Below are 16,378 nucleotides of genomic sequence, written 5' to 3'. Positions count from 1 at the left end.
AAATCATTTATATTCAGAAGGATCTGGTCCCTGATAGATAAAATAAAGATTAAATTATTTTATCTTTGATTAATGGTTAAATGTATTAGGATGATGTGAATATTTATTTATTTCAATATTAATTGTAGGATACTTTTGCATTAAAAATTAATTATTTCAAATATTTTTAATTTGTTTGAAATGTGTAATTATTTCTTGTAAAATATTAGGTAGATGAGAAATATAAAATAAAATAAAATATAAATTTAAGTGATAAATTAAAAAAATGAAATTATATATAGATTTATAAATAGATTAAAATAATATTTGATATATTATTTGAGACAGATTAATGATAGATTTAATATAAAATTAGAGACAGAATTTATAAATAGAATTATAAATGAATTAATAAACAGATTAAAATTATATTTGTTATGAAATTTGAAACTGACTAATAATCAAATTATAAACCGATATTCATGAATAGTTTTTCAATCCATTTTTGAAATTAGAGACAAAATATTTCCATCTCAAATTTAGCCACGAGGATTTCACTAATGGATTTTTGAGACAGAATATTCTATCTCAAATATTCATTAGATATGGATTAATGACTTTCAAAGATCGAATTTTTCATCTCTGAAACCCTATTTTTTTTATAGTGATCTCACTTTATTGGAAGACAATTTGAAAATCTACTCAAGAAGTACAGAATTAGCCACAAGATCTCAACATCATATCATCCTCAAATAAGTGGGCAAGTAGAAATATCTAAGAGAGAGACTAAGAGTATTCTGGAAAAGACAATGCCAACTTTAAGGAAAGATTAGTCTCTTAAGTCTGATGACGCCTTATGGGAATATCAGAATGCCTACAAGACTCTCATTAGTATGACCTTATTCCGATTAGTTTATGGGAAGCCTTATCATCTCCTGACAAAATTGGAGCATGGAGCCTATTGGGCAATTAAGTGGCTAAATTTTGATCTAAAAATGGATGGAGAGAAAAGAAAACTTTAACTGAATGAATTGAAAGAGATACCTCAAGATGCTTATGAACATGCCAAGTCATACAAAGAGAGAACCAAGAGATGACATGATAAGCATATTATAAGAAGAGAGTTCAATGAAGGACACTCAATGTTATTGTTCAATTCGAGCTTAAGCTTTTCCCCAAGAAATTAAAATCAAGGTGGTTAGGGCCTTTTCGAGTATAGAAGGTATACCCCACTACAACAAATATGACTTTCCGCAGCACATTATTAATGACACATGATCAGGCACGACATTATTAATAGTTTTTACGACACATCCAATTAAGTACGTTGTAGATAGTATTATATTTTTTATAAATAATAGTGTATAAAAAATGCGCTGTCAAATATTCTTTTGACAACACATATTGCATGATGTTAAAATTAAATATTAACAGTGTGCTTTTATGGACCGTTAAAATTATGCCTTTGAAAATAAATTTTTACATGACACAGCATGAGTGCACGAAATTAATAATCTAGAAAATATAGGGATTTATATTTCATCACTGATCACCATCCCCATCCCCTTTCACTTTTTTTTTCTCACCGCCAAACCTCAGTGAGCTCCAAATCCCCAAATCTCTTTCACTTTCTTCTCTCTAGCTGAGACCATCGTGGGTTCTTCGTCGTCATCTCTGTCGATGCAGATCTAATCCTCGTCGCGGGGGATCTCATCGATGATGCACACAAGTAGACCAAAGTCCAACGCCCCCTCGGGTCCTCAATACTAATATCCAGGCTCGACAGTGACAACGATCTCCAGGTATGCAATTTCTTTTGCTTCTACCAAATTAGTTCCTTCATATTTGTAGATCTCTTTCTTTCCATTCTCTGGCGCAAACTTCAATTGCTTCAATTTTGGATTTGTTTCGTCGAAAATGGGGTCATCTAAATCATCAACAGACAAATTTCCATAATAAGGATCTAGAAAGGAGTCGATTAAGGAGTAGTCAGTAGGTGAAGATACTGGCTAAAGGTCGACTATAGATAGTATTGAGTAAATGGAAGAAGTATCAAAAACATCTGATTGAACTTCTATTAAACCAAAATTTGTATTGCCTGTTGGTGCAATATCCCCTGAGTCAAGGTTGACTAGGCTTGAGTTGGCTCAAGCCTGAGTCTGTATGTTTAGGTTTTAATGTTTGACAATACGTGAAGATTGCAGGTGAAATCGTTTGATTAGGGATTAATATTTTTATTACTTGATGATAATCATGCACTTGCTGATTACACTGAATTACTAAATACTATGTTTATTTATGTTAGATTATGACTACTAAGAATATTATAGTTGAACTCAATAAAGGAGAAAAATTAAATCGGGATAATTACAAAATATGACATCTCAATATACGAACAAGAAGTTCTTGAGACTGTCAATCAAGTTGTGAAAGAACCTGTTAATGGTCCGACAACACCACACAGATGTGATCTTAATGCCTATAAGGCATATAAGATGAAAGATTCTACTACTAAGGGTATACTAATTTGTTTTATAGTTTATGAGCTAGTGTATGAGTATGAACAATTTTCATTAGCTCATGCTGTGTGAGTTTCCCTTGGACAGAAATATAGTGGAGTGAGTATAAGCTTTAGGATCAATTACACGTGAGGGGGGGGGGGGGGGGAATTATGTGTATTTTAAAATCTCTTGTTTTTTCTCGATTTTAAAACAAGTGCACAACAGAAAACAAATAAGTAAGAAATTGAAGAAAGAAAAGAACACGGAGATATTTACTTGGTTCGGAGCCTTAGACGACTCCTACTCTAAGACCTAAGTCCTTTAGACCTTTCTCGATGGGTAATCCACTAATAATCACAATCGAATATAGAAATAAAAGAAGTGTAACAAACCTACACTTCCTTATGAAATAATTAAATTAATTGAAAATGTTACCCAACACGAAGACGAGAATTTGGCTGCGCTCGGTTATCAGTGTTGATCCATCTATAGTAGTTGGGCATATCAGAGTTATAGAAGAATAGTAGCATGAAGATGGCATGGCAAGATATCGATGATTGTGCAAGCTTGCAGAAAAGGTGTATATTAGTTGCTGGCTGAGACTGCCTTTTATAGGTAATTGGTGGTGCCTCAAATGCCTTGAGGTGCCTCTAATGGCGCTGATCCAATCGCAAACATTGGCCATTATCCTCCAACAACTCTGAGGTGCCTCTATCATATCCAATGTGCCTCCAATCACCTCCAAGGCTCCTCCATCGGTCAAAACTTATCTGCGAGAGAGCGCCTCCATCCTATCCATGGCACCTCCAATCAACTTCGAGGCACCTCGAGCACTGTGCATCTGAGATTAACTTTTTTTATTTAAGTCTTGCAAAAACAAGTTAGTCTAATAACAAAAATAACATACAAAATAGAGCTAGCACATTAAATAAAATTATGAATTAGATATTGTCTGACATGACTAGGATCTAGTCTTGGTATTAACTTAGATTTTCAAAATGGATCTAAGTTGGATCAGCGCCTATAGTCCCACTGGGACTTGTCCTCACTAGATCTCTCTCCTCTAGTTGTTTACCTGACTTACCTGCCAAACATCTGATCCTCCATAATTATTTGGGCTTTCTCTAGTCTTGCTTAGTATTTGATCAACCTGATCGACTAAGACTTACTAGCAACACTGAGTTAGATATAAAATAGTAAGGTGAAGCAGTGTTAAAGTTCACTTCCTCCAAGACTTCTCATTGCCTAGAGTTACCTCCCTCTATGGTTTTCTACTGCCTAGCTTCACTTAATAGAACTTTCACTACCTAGCTTCACTCACTAGAACTTTTACTACCTAGCTTCACTCACCAGGACTTTCATCACCTAGTTTCACTCACTAGTGCCTAGGTTTACTCACTAGGACTTCCACTGTCCGACTTCACTCATCAAAACTTCCACCACATAGCTTCACTCATTAGGTCCTAGCTTCACTCATTATGACTTTCACTACCTGACTTTACTCACTAGGACTTCCCCTTACCTAACCTCCAGTTAGAATTAGTCACTTAGTAGACTTCTCACTTGTCTAACCCTTGGTTAGGACTTACCCTTGCCTAGCCTCCAATTAGGACTAGCCACTTAGTAGACTTCTCACCTACCTAACCTCCAGTTAGGACTCACCCTTGCTAGTCATTTAGTCCTAATTAGACTTCTCTTTTCCAAACAAGTTCTATTTGGATCAATCCTTAGTCAAATTGACTAGACTTAGGTACATTGTCAAACATCAAAATCCTATAGGCTAATTGTACCAATATAAGCAAGATTTGATAGCTGACTATTAAGTTTGTCAGCTACAAGAAACACCCGAATGTTACCATGACTCAACATGTGAGAGAAATGACAAATATAATTTAAGAGTTAAAGGCTATTGGTCATGAGTTGACTGATAAACAACAAGTTCAAAGAGTAAACCATTCTTTTTCTGATTCTTGGAAGATGATGAAATAAAATCTAACTCACAATGAAAGTATCAAGACTTTTATTGATCTCTTAGACCATTTTGAACTGGAGGAGGTAAGAATTGAATCTACAAGGATTTCTAAACAAACTTTTGTAGCTGAATGTTTTGTTGTGTCTAAGACTAAGAAAAAATGGTTCAAGAAAGGGAAAGAGAAAGGGAAAGGGAGCAGGTATTTTGCTGCTACAGGACTTGGCCCAAACAATAAGAAATTTGAAGGGAAGAAGTATGGAGAGAAACTTAAAATAAGCTGACTTTCTTTAACTGTGCCAAGAAGGGTCACTTCGCTTGGAAATGTTCTGAGCCAAAAAAGGTAGCTCCATGTTTAACTTCCATTCATGAGCATTATGCTGTTAAAACAATATTGTTAACTGATTATTATCCTTTGTGAATTATAGATTCATAAGTAATATACCTAGTATCTCATAAGCTACCTATATTCATTAAGTATCGTTAGGTACTAGCTAGTAATATATAGATATATGTGAGAAACAATGCAAGGATTAAAGTCAAAGGAGTTGACACTTACAAACTCAACATATGTGGTAGACGTATGTTGTTTCTACATGATGTCCTTTATGCTGCTGAGATTTGACAAAATTTAATTTCTATTAATTGTCTTCTTGATTTGAGATATTGCATAAACTTTTACAACCAGTGTGTAGAACTTCATATTAACTCTGTATTAATTGGATATGATTTTTTAACAAATAGTTTCATGGTTCTTGATGTAGAACTGGATAATAATTATGAAATTGATAGTTATTTTTCAAACATTGCTCTTATTAGTGATACTGAAGTTAATGATGAAGTTTGATATGCCAGATTATGGCATATGCAATAAAAATGAATGAATAGATTAGCTAAAGAGGGCCCATTAGGCACATATGCTAAGATTATCTTAGTCTTGATGAAAAGGCAACTAGGAAACCATTTAATAAGGCTATTAGAGATGAATCTCTATTGCAATTAATTCATTCATATATTTATAGTTTGATAAATGTAAAGGCTAGACATGGAGGTTCCTATTTTATTACATTTATTGATGACTTCACGTATTTTGGTCATGTGTATTTGATTTCTTATAAATCTGAAGCATTAGATTGATTCAAACGTTATTTGAATGAAGTTGAGAATCAATTAATCATAAAGTTAAAACCTTATGTACTGACCATGAGGGTGAATATTTGTCTGATTAGTTTAAGACAATGTATAATGATAAAAGAATTATTTGGCAGATGACAATCCTACGAACTCTATAGTAAAATGGGGTTACTAAAAAAAAAATTAAACTCTTCTTGATATGGTTAGACTTATGATGGCTCAAAACTAATTTGCCCATTTTCTATTAGGGAGATGCATTATTAGCAACAACCTATATACTTAACCGAGTGTCTTTTAAATCTGTTCCATCTATACCATATGAACGTTGGACAGGTAGAAAACCAGATTTAAGTAATCTGAGAGTTTTTTTTTTGGGGGGGGGGGTCAGCTACCTATGTTTATGATGATACTAACAAATATGAAAAATTATGACCCAGAGATAAAAAGTTTATCTTTCTAAGGTATACTCATACTTCCAAGGGTTATGTTTTCATTGGTGCAATAAGATGTATCAATTTCTAAAATAGAGTTGAGAAATGTAATTTTTCTTAAAACTAAGTTTCCAACAAAAGATGACATTGATAAAACTATTCCATATATTATTTGAGGAGGATGGTGCTTTTATCAACGAAATAGGTATCACAAGGGAAGTCTGAATCTAGTCAACTCAGTGGGAGTGATTTATCCCTTAATGAAATGATTTCTTAATAGTTCAACCTACAAAAAAGTAGTTGTAAGATGATTACTCAAAAAATATTTGATATTGAGAATGAGACATTAATGATTCTTCTAGTTGACAATGAAAAATCTTAATAGTCATGGAAGTCTTAAGATTCCCAATTAAAGAAAAGTGGAAAGTTATAATAGATGAAGAAATGAAGTCTATGCATAAGAATTAAGTTTAGATATTAGTCGATCTTTCTCCAAGCCAAAAAGTTATTGAGAATAAGTGGATTCTCAAAATTAAGAGGAAAGGCGATGGATCGATTAATCAATACAAAGTCATCTAGTTGGTAAAGGATATACTCAACAAGATAATATTGATTTTGAAGAGATATTTTCTCTTGTTGTGAAATTTATATCAATTCGTATCATTTTAGCTATAGTAGTACATTTTAACTTAAAATAGTTGGTTTAGTTAGTACCAATGGTTAAACCTAAGTTTTAATAAATAATAAATGGATTAAAGTTAGGTGTGGTGTGTGATCTAAATTCGTTACCAAGTGTATAGGATTTGATAGGTCTGGAGGACCTAACACCAGATTAAAATCTAGCTAGGTCTATTGGACCTGATAGCTGGTGTGATCCTCCGATAGGTCAAGGAGTGACTCAATATCTGGTGGGAAGTCTAGCTAGGTCCGTAGGACTTGACAACTAGCCGAAGTCTAGTTGGTTCTACGGATCTGATAACTGGTGGGAAGATCTAGTAGGTCAAAAGAGAGTCAAGTAATTCTACATGGTAATTAAGAGAAGTCATTGAGGAGAGTGATCTAGTGAGGATGAGTCCTAAGTTATGACTTTAGGAGCTGGCCCAGCTTTGGTCTATTTTGGAAACTTAAATTGAAACCATGACTAGATCCTGATTTTGAAAAGATAGGATTTAATTAATAATATTATTTTATTATTGCGGTAACTTTATTTTATAGGTTGCACTTTATTTTTGGACTAACATATTTTGTAGGACTAAAGTAGTAAAAATTAACCTCAGATGAACAGTGTCCGAGGCACCTCAAAGCTGATTGGAGGTGTCTCGGAGTAGGCTCGGAGGCACCCTGAACCTGTTGTAGGTGCCCTCAAGGAGATAAAGTTTGCGTTGCGGGGAGGCGCCCTGGAGTGCACTGGAGGTGCCCCCTGATGCATGCTTGGAGGTGCCTTGGAGTGCTTGGAAGACACCCTCAAGTGGATAGAAGCCGAAGTGTTGTTTATCATGACCGAGGTTTAAGGAATTAAACTTAGGTTGGAGGGGCCTTCGATAAGCTTGGACACCCTCTCAACACTCTTTAAAAGAAGTGGTCGAGCAGCACAATGAATCCATCCCTTCTACAAGCTTCAACAACTCTTCTGCTACTTCGACTATGCTATGCTATTATGCTATAGCTCTGAAACATTCGACCACTGTTGTAAACTGACACCGGCACACGAGCCCATTCATATTCCATAGTGTTGGTAATGATTTAATATTCTTGTACATCTTTCATACTTGCAAAAGGAAAGTGTAGCCTATTACACTTTCTTATTTTTTGTACTTATATTCAATTTCCTCTTCCGATAGTTCTGGAAGAGGTTTATAGTGGATTGTCCGTCGAACGATCCAAGGAATCATGGGTCTTGGAGTAGGAGTCATCAAAGACTCTGAACCAAGTAACTTCTGTGTTCATCTTATTTGTGTTCTTTTGTTTCTGTTTATCCACTGTACACTTTGCACTTAACTTCTCTTTTAAGTGTTGAAAAAGAAACAAGTTTTAAAATACACATGATTCACCCCCCTCTCACGTGCCTCGATCCTACAAGCGATATCACAGCTTTGTTGTAAACTGCCCTTAATGATACAACTATGAAAGACAATCTTGAAACTACTGATATTGGATACTTTTAGTAGTGGTTCTATGTCAAACATTGTTATTAACCATTTCTATTGTTCTAACTTCTAGGAGCAATTTTCAAACTACTTATATTGAATTCTTTTAATAGAAGTTTGTGTAAAGTACTGCTACAAACCGCTTATATTACGTTGATGTTTTAGAATTGGTTTTCAAACTACATTTATTGCATAGTTTTAGCGCTAATTTACATAAATCACTATTGTAAACTGCTTTTATTAATATAACTATTAGAAATAATCTTAAAACTGCTAATATTGGGTACTTTTAATGACGATTATGTGTCAAACATTGTGATTAATCATTTCTATTGCTCTAACTTCTAAGAACAATTTACAAATTGCTCATATTGAATGTTTTTAACATGTGTAAAATGCTACTATAAACCACTTTTATTGCTCTATTATTTTAGGATTGTTTTTGAAATTGTACCTATTGCATAGTTTTACGTCGATTTATAAAAACATCTCTTATTAATATAACTGTTTGAAATAATCTTGTAATTACTTATATTTGATAATTTTAACGGTAGTTCTATGTAAAATGCTATTGTAAAATATTTTTATTTCTATAACTTCTAAGAATAGTTTACTAATGACTTCTATTGAATATTTTAAACATCATATCTAAAATTTTACCAACATCATCCAAAGTATAATATCTGGAACTATTGGAGATCTCGTGGGCCTAAATTATTGACTACACAAGTAGTCAATATATTAAATACTAATGTTTAATAATACTTATATTGAAGAATCATATATTAAATTAAATTTATTTTCTAGATGACAGCTATCTTGATAGATATTATGTAACAACATACAAGTTCTCAATTAAATGCACATGAAAGCAGTGACGGATTCAGACAAAAAAGGAAAAGGGTGCTCAAAGAAGGGAGCTGGAACTTGTCTTCTTTCTCGCTGCGCCTTGGACTGTAGCATATTGGTAGAATTTTTGGGAGCAAAGGGGTGCTCAAGCACACCCCCGCTCCCCTCTAGATCCACCACTGCATGAAAGTGATTGTAGAACTTTCTTACTATCAAATTCAGATAAAAATTCGATGGAATTTTAAAAAAAAAAATTTAATATTAGCGCGCACGTTTAGTTATCTATTGAATTTGAAATATTTTCATTGATTTTATATTAGCAATTGAAGTATTTTTGCTATTGTTTTGAAAGATAAATGCTTATTAATCCTATATATGGACTTTGTGGATTGAAATATTAAATATAAAATTTTTATTATTTAATCATTGAATATTTATTTATCTTGTCGATGGATGAATTACAAGGGTAAAAAAAAACGTGTACAAGAAAGGTGTTTAATGATATGAACAATCTCTTTGATTGAGCATTTATATATAAAAAAAAACGTGTCTTAGATTTGTTTTTTTAATCCAAGTCTCGCTCTTCAAAATTTTTCATCCAAATTTTTCGTCAACGTACGACAATTTTGTATAGAACAGTAAAATAAATTTAAAAAATATATTAAAAATCTATTTTGAGAATTAACATTCTCAGATTTACTATCTATTAAGGAGAAAAATCTCTAATAATATATCACAACTGAATCTCACATTCTAAATTACGTCTTAGACATCTTATTATTTATCTTGTTGATGGTTAAAAAGTTTTTTTTATTTAATTTTTAAGTATTTATTAATAATATAAAGAAACGTATAAAAAATAAAAATAAAATAGATGAGTTAATTACCTCTTGCTGTTAATGGATGCCTTTAATTTACTTAAATGATCTCTTATTTCTTTCCATCTTCTCAAGAATTTATGCATTTCTATGTTTCATATCTGTTTTTCATTCTCCATGATTGCCCCTTATTTTTCAAGAAACTATGAGAAAAGTTAAATTTACTGGTAATTTTTTTTTCTATCCAAAATGAATTCGACCTGTAAATATTTAGAATTACTCGTCAAGATGAATTTTAGCCTAATTGTACTTATTTTCTATGGTTAAATATGACTTATAATTTTAAATATTTATCGATGAAAGTTATATTTAATCAATAATATTGTTAAATATAATTTTGACAGGTAATTATAATATATTAACTCAATTTAACTAGTATTTTTTATAATTTATTAGACAAATTTTATTTTATTTAGTTAATTAAAAATATTTAATAACCAAATATATTATTATTTAAATAAATTATGTTGGAAAGTTTAAAAAATAAATAAATTTTAATGAATAAATATATTGTTCAAATTTTAATTTTAATTATAATTGTATCAATTTTTCTTTTTATATTTTTATTTTCATTAATATATAAAATATCCCTTAACTGTTGTAAAGAGAGTGAATTATAAAATTTTATTGCTACAATAAAATTATCATTCATTCCTTCTGTAATAAAATTACCATGCACAATTCCCTCATAATTAAGCAGCTTAATTGGAAAGAGAGCGCAGAATATTACTGTCATGTGAAAGTCCATCATGACCATCAGATTTTTATATTTCGCACATCATGCCTTTCAATATTCCACGCTAGCAATCCATGGGATGGTGGGATGGTGCTGGGCATACGAGGTATTAATAAAGTCCTATCCAACTTTACCCATCTGCTATCCATTTTAGGGCCTTTTTTTTTCTCTTGCTGAATAGTTTCGACAGTAGGCCGGATTCTCTGGACCGTTTCCGTTGCAAAAGGCAGGCCTCCAGTTCCCTGTGGGGTGCATCGCTCGCTACTTTAAAGTCGGCCGATACGCTCAGCGTGTTAGTTTCGGCGCGTCGGTCTCTCTCTCTGTCGTGCTCGAGTACCTCACTTCTGAGGTAAATCGTCTTTTTTTTTTTGTTGTTTCACTGATCCCCTTCTCTACAGAAGTTTACATTTCTTTTTGGTCCAGGTGTTGGAGTTGGATGAAAACGCTATCAGGGATAATACGAACTGCATCATTCAGTTGGTTGTGAAGAACGATAAGGAACTTGGCAAGCTCCTAGCCTGTGCGACGATTTTCGTGTCAAACATCCACCAAACTTTGCTGCCCAAGAAGTAAGTGGAGGGAAGGAAAAACTAGAGATCGAATCAGCGGCATCAGCCTCACAAGAATTGGCATTTTATTTCTCTCAACTTCATTTTTTTGGAAGGGATTTTGTAATTAGAAACCTCTTTCAACGATAGTCGCTTTATATGCCCAATTATCTTATCTCAAATCTAGTTGATTATTCATCATTTGTCTTCTGTTACAGAAAGCAGGATTGAATCCTATCATAGGCCTCTTCTATTACAAAAATATTTTTATCCAATTTTTCAGTCCAGAGCCAGCAATTGTACTTTTCAAGTATTAATATTGTAAAATTATTTCCACCCATTTTAATCAATAATAGCTACTTTTAAACCCAGTTTATTTTTTTTTTGTCAGTATTTTAAAATCGCTCTTATATTTATGATTTGTAAGTGGTTTAAAATTTTTTTTATATCCAATAAGTTCTAGAGCGGTTTAAAATCAGCTCTATATTTTACCATGCATTTTGAATCGCTTTTATATTTATGATATGTAGGAGCGATTTAAAATTATTTTTGCATTAAATAGATTTTAGAACGGTTTGAATCACTCTTAAATCTCTTCCTTTACCAGTGTTTTGACATGCTCCTTATCACATTTAAGTGTGATTTGAAATCACACCTCAATTTTTAGGATTAATAGAGTTTCAAAATCGCTCTTATATGCATGATGTGTAAGAGCAATTTAAAACCGTTCTAATACCCAACGTGTTTCAGAGCGGTTTGAACCGCTCTTAAATTTTTTACTTTAACAATGTTTTGGTGTGCTCTTATATATAAGACATTTAACCGTGATTTGAAACTGCACCTAAATTTCTAGCATAAGTAATGTTTTGAAATCGCTCATATCTATAGTGTATAGGAGCGGTTTAAAATTATTCTTACACCTAAATGATTTCAGAACGATTTAAACCACTCCTGAATTTATAGCTATAGAAGTGGTTTAAAATCATTGTTATGTGCACAACATATAAAATCGGTTTTAAACCGTACTTACAAAGAATAATAGTAGTGGTTTTCCAACTTGTACCAATGGTTATGAAAATCACTCCTATAGGATATAGGGACGACAACAAGAGGAGCAGTTTTGTAACCGGTGATAAAAGTGTAGAAGTGATTGAAAACCGCTCTTGGAAGTCAAAACAACTGCTCCTATATGAGTTTTTTTTTGTAGTGACAGGTGCTCGTGCCAAGCGGCACATTCTGTGTCACGCGTCCGATTTCGACCCCTAAATAAGGGGATCCACCCCATTTGATTGGGGATGGGGGACAAGAGGACTTTGTCCTCTTCCTAGGGAGAGGGTTTCCCCCTCTAAGGGAAACCCTAGAGCCTCCTTCTTCATGCCATCAATGATTTGTCTACTTCTGAAGAATCGCTAAGTATTTTTTTTCTTTTCATTTCTTGTATTTCGGTTGTAAGAATGTTATTATTCATGTCTTTAGTTTGTTATTCCTTCTCCATGAAGTAGACCTTCGATTCTTAGGATGTAGGGAGTAGTTTTGATGTGATGTTGGTGTATGAACTATGTATATGCTTATTTTATTGTTCAATGATATATTTATGACTTATTCTTATGTATTGTGCCTTATACAGGTTTGACTAAATGTGTGTGCGGTGTATGCTTATGGATTGTGGTGGATTGGTCACCTTGTAGAGGAGAAGCGTAGATTGTATGATCGTGGGGCCTCGAAATAGAGTGTTTCCCTTTAAGCAGACTTTCTAGAACGATCCTCTTGCAAGAAGATCGATTCTCTGCAAACTAATATCTAATTAGAGGTTAGAAGGTTTTTCCCAAATTAATGTTAGGAAATGACTTGTATAATCTAATGATTGTATGACCGAGGGGCCCTGTGACAAAGAGTATCCCTTTAATCAGACTTTTTAGGTTACATCTATTGGTGCAATTGACCCCGGATTGATCGGAGTTCGATCATTATTTTGATGTGTATGTCAAAGAATTTAAGTTAGGTTTCATATTGGTTTGATATGTGTTTGAATCATGCAGAACTTGGTGAAACACGCATGAGGAGCTTGGTGCGGCTAAGCTTGGGAAGCTCATCCTATGGCTCGGGTCCATGAGATCGGTGAAGGATGGGCATCCGAGGGGCCGCGGATGAGAAGCAACGGAGTGAAGCCGAAGGAAGCAGACTTCAAGGCAACGTGAAGGATGACATGGAGAGGAGTCGTGGGCTCGGGTGTATATGAGAGACGAAGGCCGAGAAAGAGGGCTTCAAGGGAGACTCTGGAGAGGATGAGTGTGAGTGTGTAACCGGGACCAGTCAACTGTTGGAAGTGACAGTCGACTGGTCCAGTCGACTATGCAATCAACTGAGAGCGAACAGAAGCATTCTGTTCGCTAAGACAGCAACGACCAGTCTGTTGGAGCAATCCCAATGGTCCGCGGGACCATGTGTTTTGGTGTTTGGGCAAAGGGTTTAAGTTAGGTTTACCCTCGTTATTTGATATGTGTACTTGAGTTGTGCAGGACTGCAGGTGACACATGTGACTCAGGTTGACGGCTTCGGGTCCGATGAAGGATGACATTGAGGACAAGCCGCGGGCTTGAATGCATCTGAGGGATCGTGGACAAGGCAGCAAGGACAAGGGCCGAGGGAAGCGACTTCGAGGCATACGCGAAGGATGGCATTGGAGACGAGCCGCGGGCTTGGATGCATCCGAGGGACGAGAGCCAAAGGAAGTAGGCTTGAAGGCAAGAGGTCAAGGCTGCAAAGAAGAGTCAAGTGAGTCGTGAGGGTCCGAGTGCGAGAGAAATGTACTCAGGATGGGAAACCCTAAGTTTAGGGTTGTACCAGTCAACTGGTACTGGGACCAGTCGACTGGTGGTGAGCACAGAAGCTCTCTGTGCCCAAAACGGCTGGGACCAGTCGACTGGTCCAGGGACCAGTCGACTGATAGTTAGCCGTTGAGAGAGACGTTGGGTTGGCACCGGTCTACTGGTGCAAGGATCAGTCAACTGGTAACGGGCAAATCAGCAAGGCTAATTTCCCCAAGCTCTATAAGAGGGAGCTTGGGATGGCCGGTCAACCTGACGAAATTAGACTTGGTTAAAGCCTAATTAGTAGTCACCAAAGTGCTCAAAGTTCCCTTGTGTCCAAGTGTTGTTGGTGAGTGTTGTGGTGAGGTTTCTCCACCCACAAGGAGGTTGAGCTAGCCGGAGTTTGCCGGGGACTAATCCACCGACGGATTGAGGGATCGTCCACCTTACGGACACGCCGTGGAGTAGGAGCAAGTTATCTCCGAACCACGTAAACGAACGTGTTAGCGGTTTGGTTTGCATTTCCTTTCTTTGTCTTGTATTTAGTTTAGCTTGTTTGTTTTTATTTGTATTCCGCTGCACAAGCTAACAATAGTGTAGGAAGCTAACGATTTGGGGGTGCCGTCTATCCAACCCCCCTTAAAGCCGGCCACCGATCCTCCAACCGATCCTCCAACACTATGCACAAGCTCTCTTTTGCTCCTTGGTGGTGGTGGTGGCCAAATATTTGAGAAGGAGGAGGAGTTTTACGTGGTGTTCATCTTGGAGGATCGTCGCCCACACGACGTCCAAGAGTAGGCAAGGAATACGGCAAAAGATCTCGAGGTTATTAGCATACAAAGAAGGGGTATAACTTGTAATTATTTTCTGCATCATGCTAGTTCTTCTTTGTATGAATTCCAAACACAAGAGGCATATGATTCTAGAGTTTCGAATTTGTGATTCAAGTTTGTGTTTTTTTTTGTTTTTTGAATTTGTGATTCGATTGTTCTTTTTGGTTAAACTTAGAGTTATATAAGGAAATTAAATATTAAATACCCTTAAAAGGATTTGTCTAGGCGGTGGTGGATGATCCCATACCCAAGAAGGACTAGTGCCTCGTCATGCAGTCCTGGAAGTCAATTTTAGAAATTAATATTTAATTGAATTTATAACATAGGTGGATTTGGATCAATAGTGTTAAGTTCCGCTTGCGATCCAAGTCTAAACCATTAAGAACAGATAAGTTAAATTTGGAATCAATAATATTAAGTTCCGTTTGCAATTCCTAATTTAATTTTTAAAGAACATAATATGTTGTTTAGGAAAGGTTCAACACTTGTACAAAATTTTTGTACAGTGGAACCGGTACAATCTTCCTAGGACCAACCAACAATTGATATCAGAGCTAGGGTTTGCCTCCGTGTGTTTAGAATTCAACTAGATTATGCACATGTCATACATAATTTAGGCAGGATAATAGTAGGATGTGCTAACTTTGTGGTTACAGACTCCAACTATTTTGGCATATAGATATTGTGTGTGATTGGACCCTTGGACATGTCAAGGGCATTTTTATTATGTGTGCATGATTGTAATATTAAATACAGTAGGAGCTGTATTAGTTATTAGGATTTTACATTTTTGTTTCGATCTAGATTACATGTACATTCATTTATTGAATATAGGATCGATATATGTAAAATTCTATTTTTGTCGCGGATCATATCCTTGCGAGGTGTGGTGCTATTGGAAGACCAGAGGCGCAGTGGAAAAGGAAGCTCGATGGACCCGACGGCATGATCCCTAGGGATGACAGTACGCAAAGGACAGTGATGGGAAGAAGCCATAATAGTTGGAAAATTAATTTCCATATTTATTGCTTTTATTTACTGTTATGTGTGTGATGTGTGCTTACTAGGTTAAAATTCCTCACCATAAATAACTAAGTGGGAGAGGGATTTTATTTTTTAAATTCCACGGTCTCCATTACTGGTTTGTAAGTGATGCAAACAAACTTGTGCATTGGCTCTGAGTGCCTTCCTCCATATTAGATGAGTTTGTTTGTGGATCACTAGATCAAACTTTCATTTTTGGATGACTATAGGAAATTAATTAGGAGTGTGTGATCTTCCCCATCGGAAGGGGCACAATCTTATTTAATGGACTAAGTATCAAGTAATGGTATACACTTAGGCACGTCTAATAGTATCCTCCCCGTCAGAGTCACTGCTATTATTTGTGTGACCAAAGGAAAACCAACTATTAATTATTTGTCATAGGTTGACAAGATAATTAATGGGTAAACCCCTCCTCTTACAAATGCTCAATTTTGTATACGTCCACACTATCGTGGCATGCAAAATTCATGGTGTTTGAGGTGTTGGTTAATTTAAATAGTATTGTTTGAGGAATCA

The sequence above is a fragment of the Zingiber officinale genome, chromosome 1A (assembly GCF_018446385.1).
Source record: "Zingiber officinale cultivar Zhangliang chromosome 1A, Zo_v1.1, whole genome shotgun sequence".
NCBI classification, from domain to species: domain Eukaryota; kingdom Viridiplantae; phylum Streptophyta; class Magnoliopsida; order Zingiberales; family Zingiberaceae; genus Zingiber; species Zingiber officinale.
Note: the sequence above shows the minus strand (reverse complement) of the source record.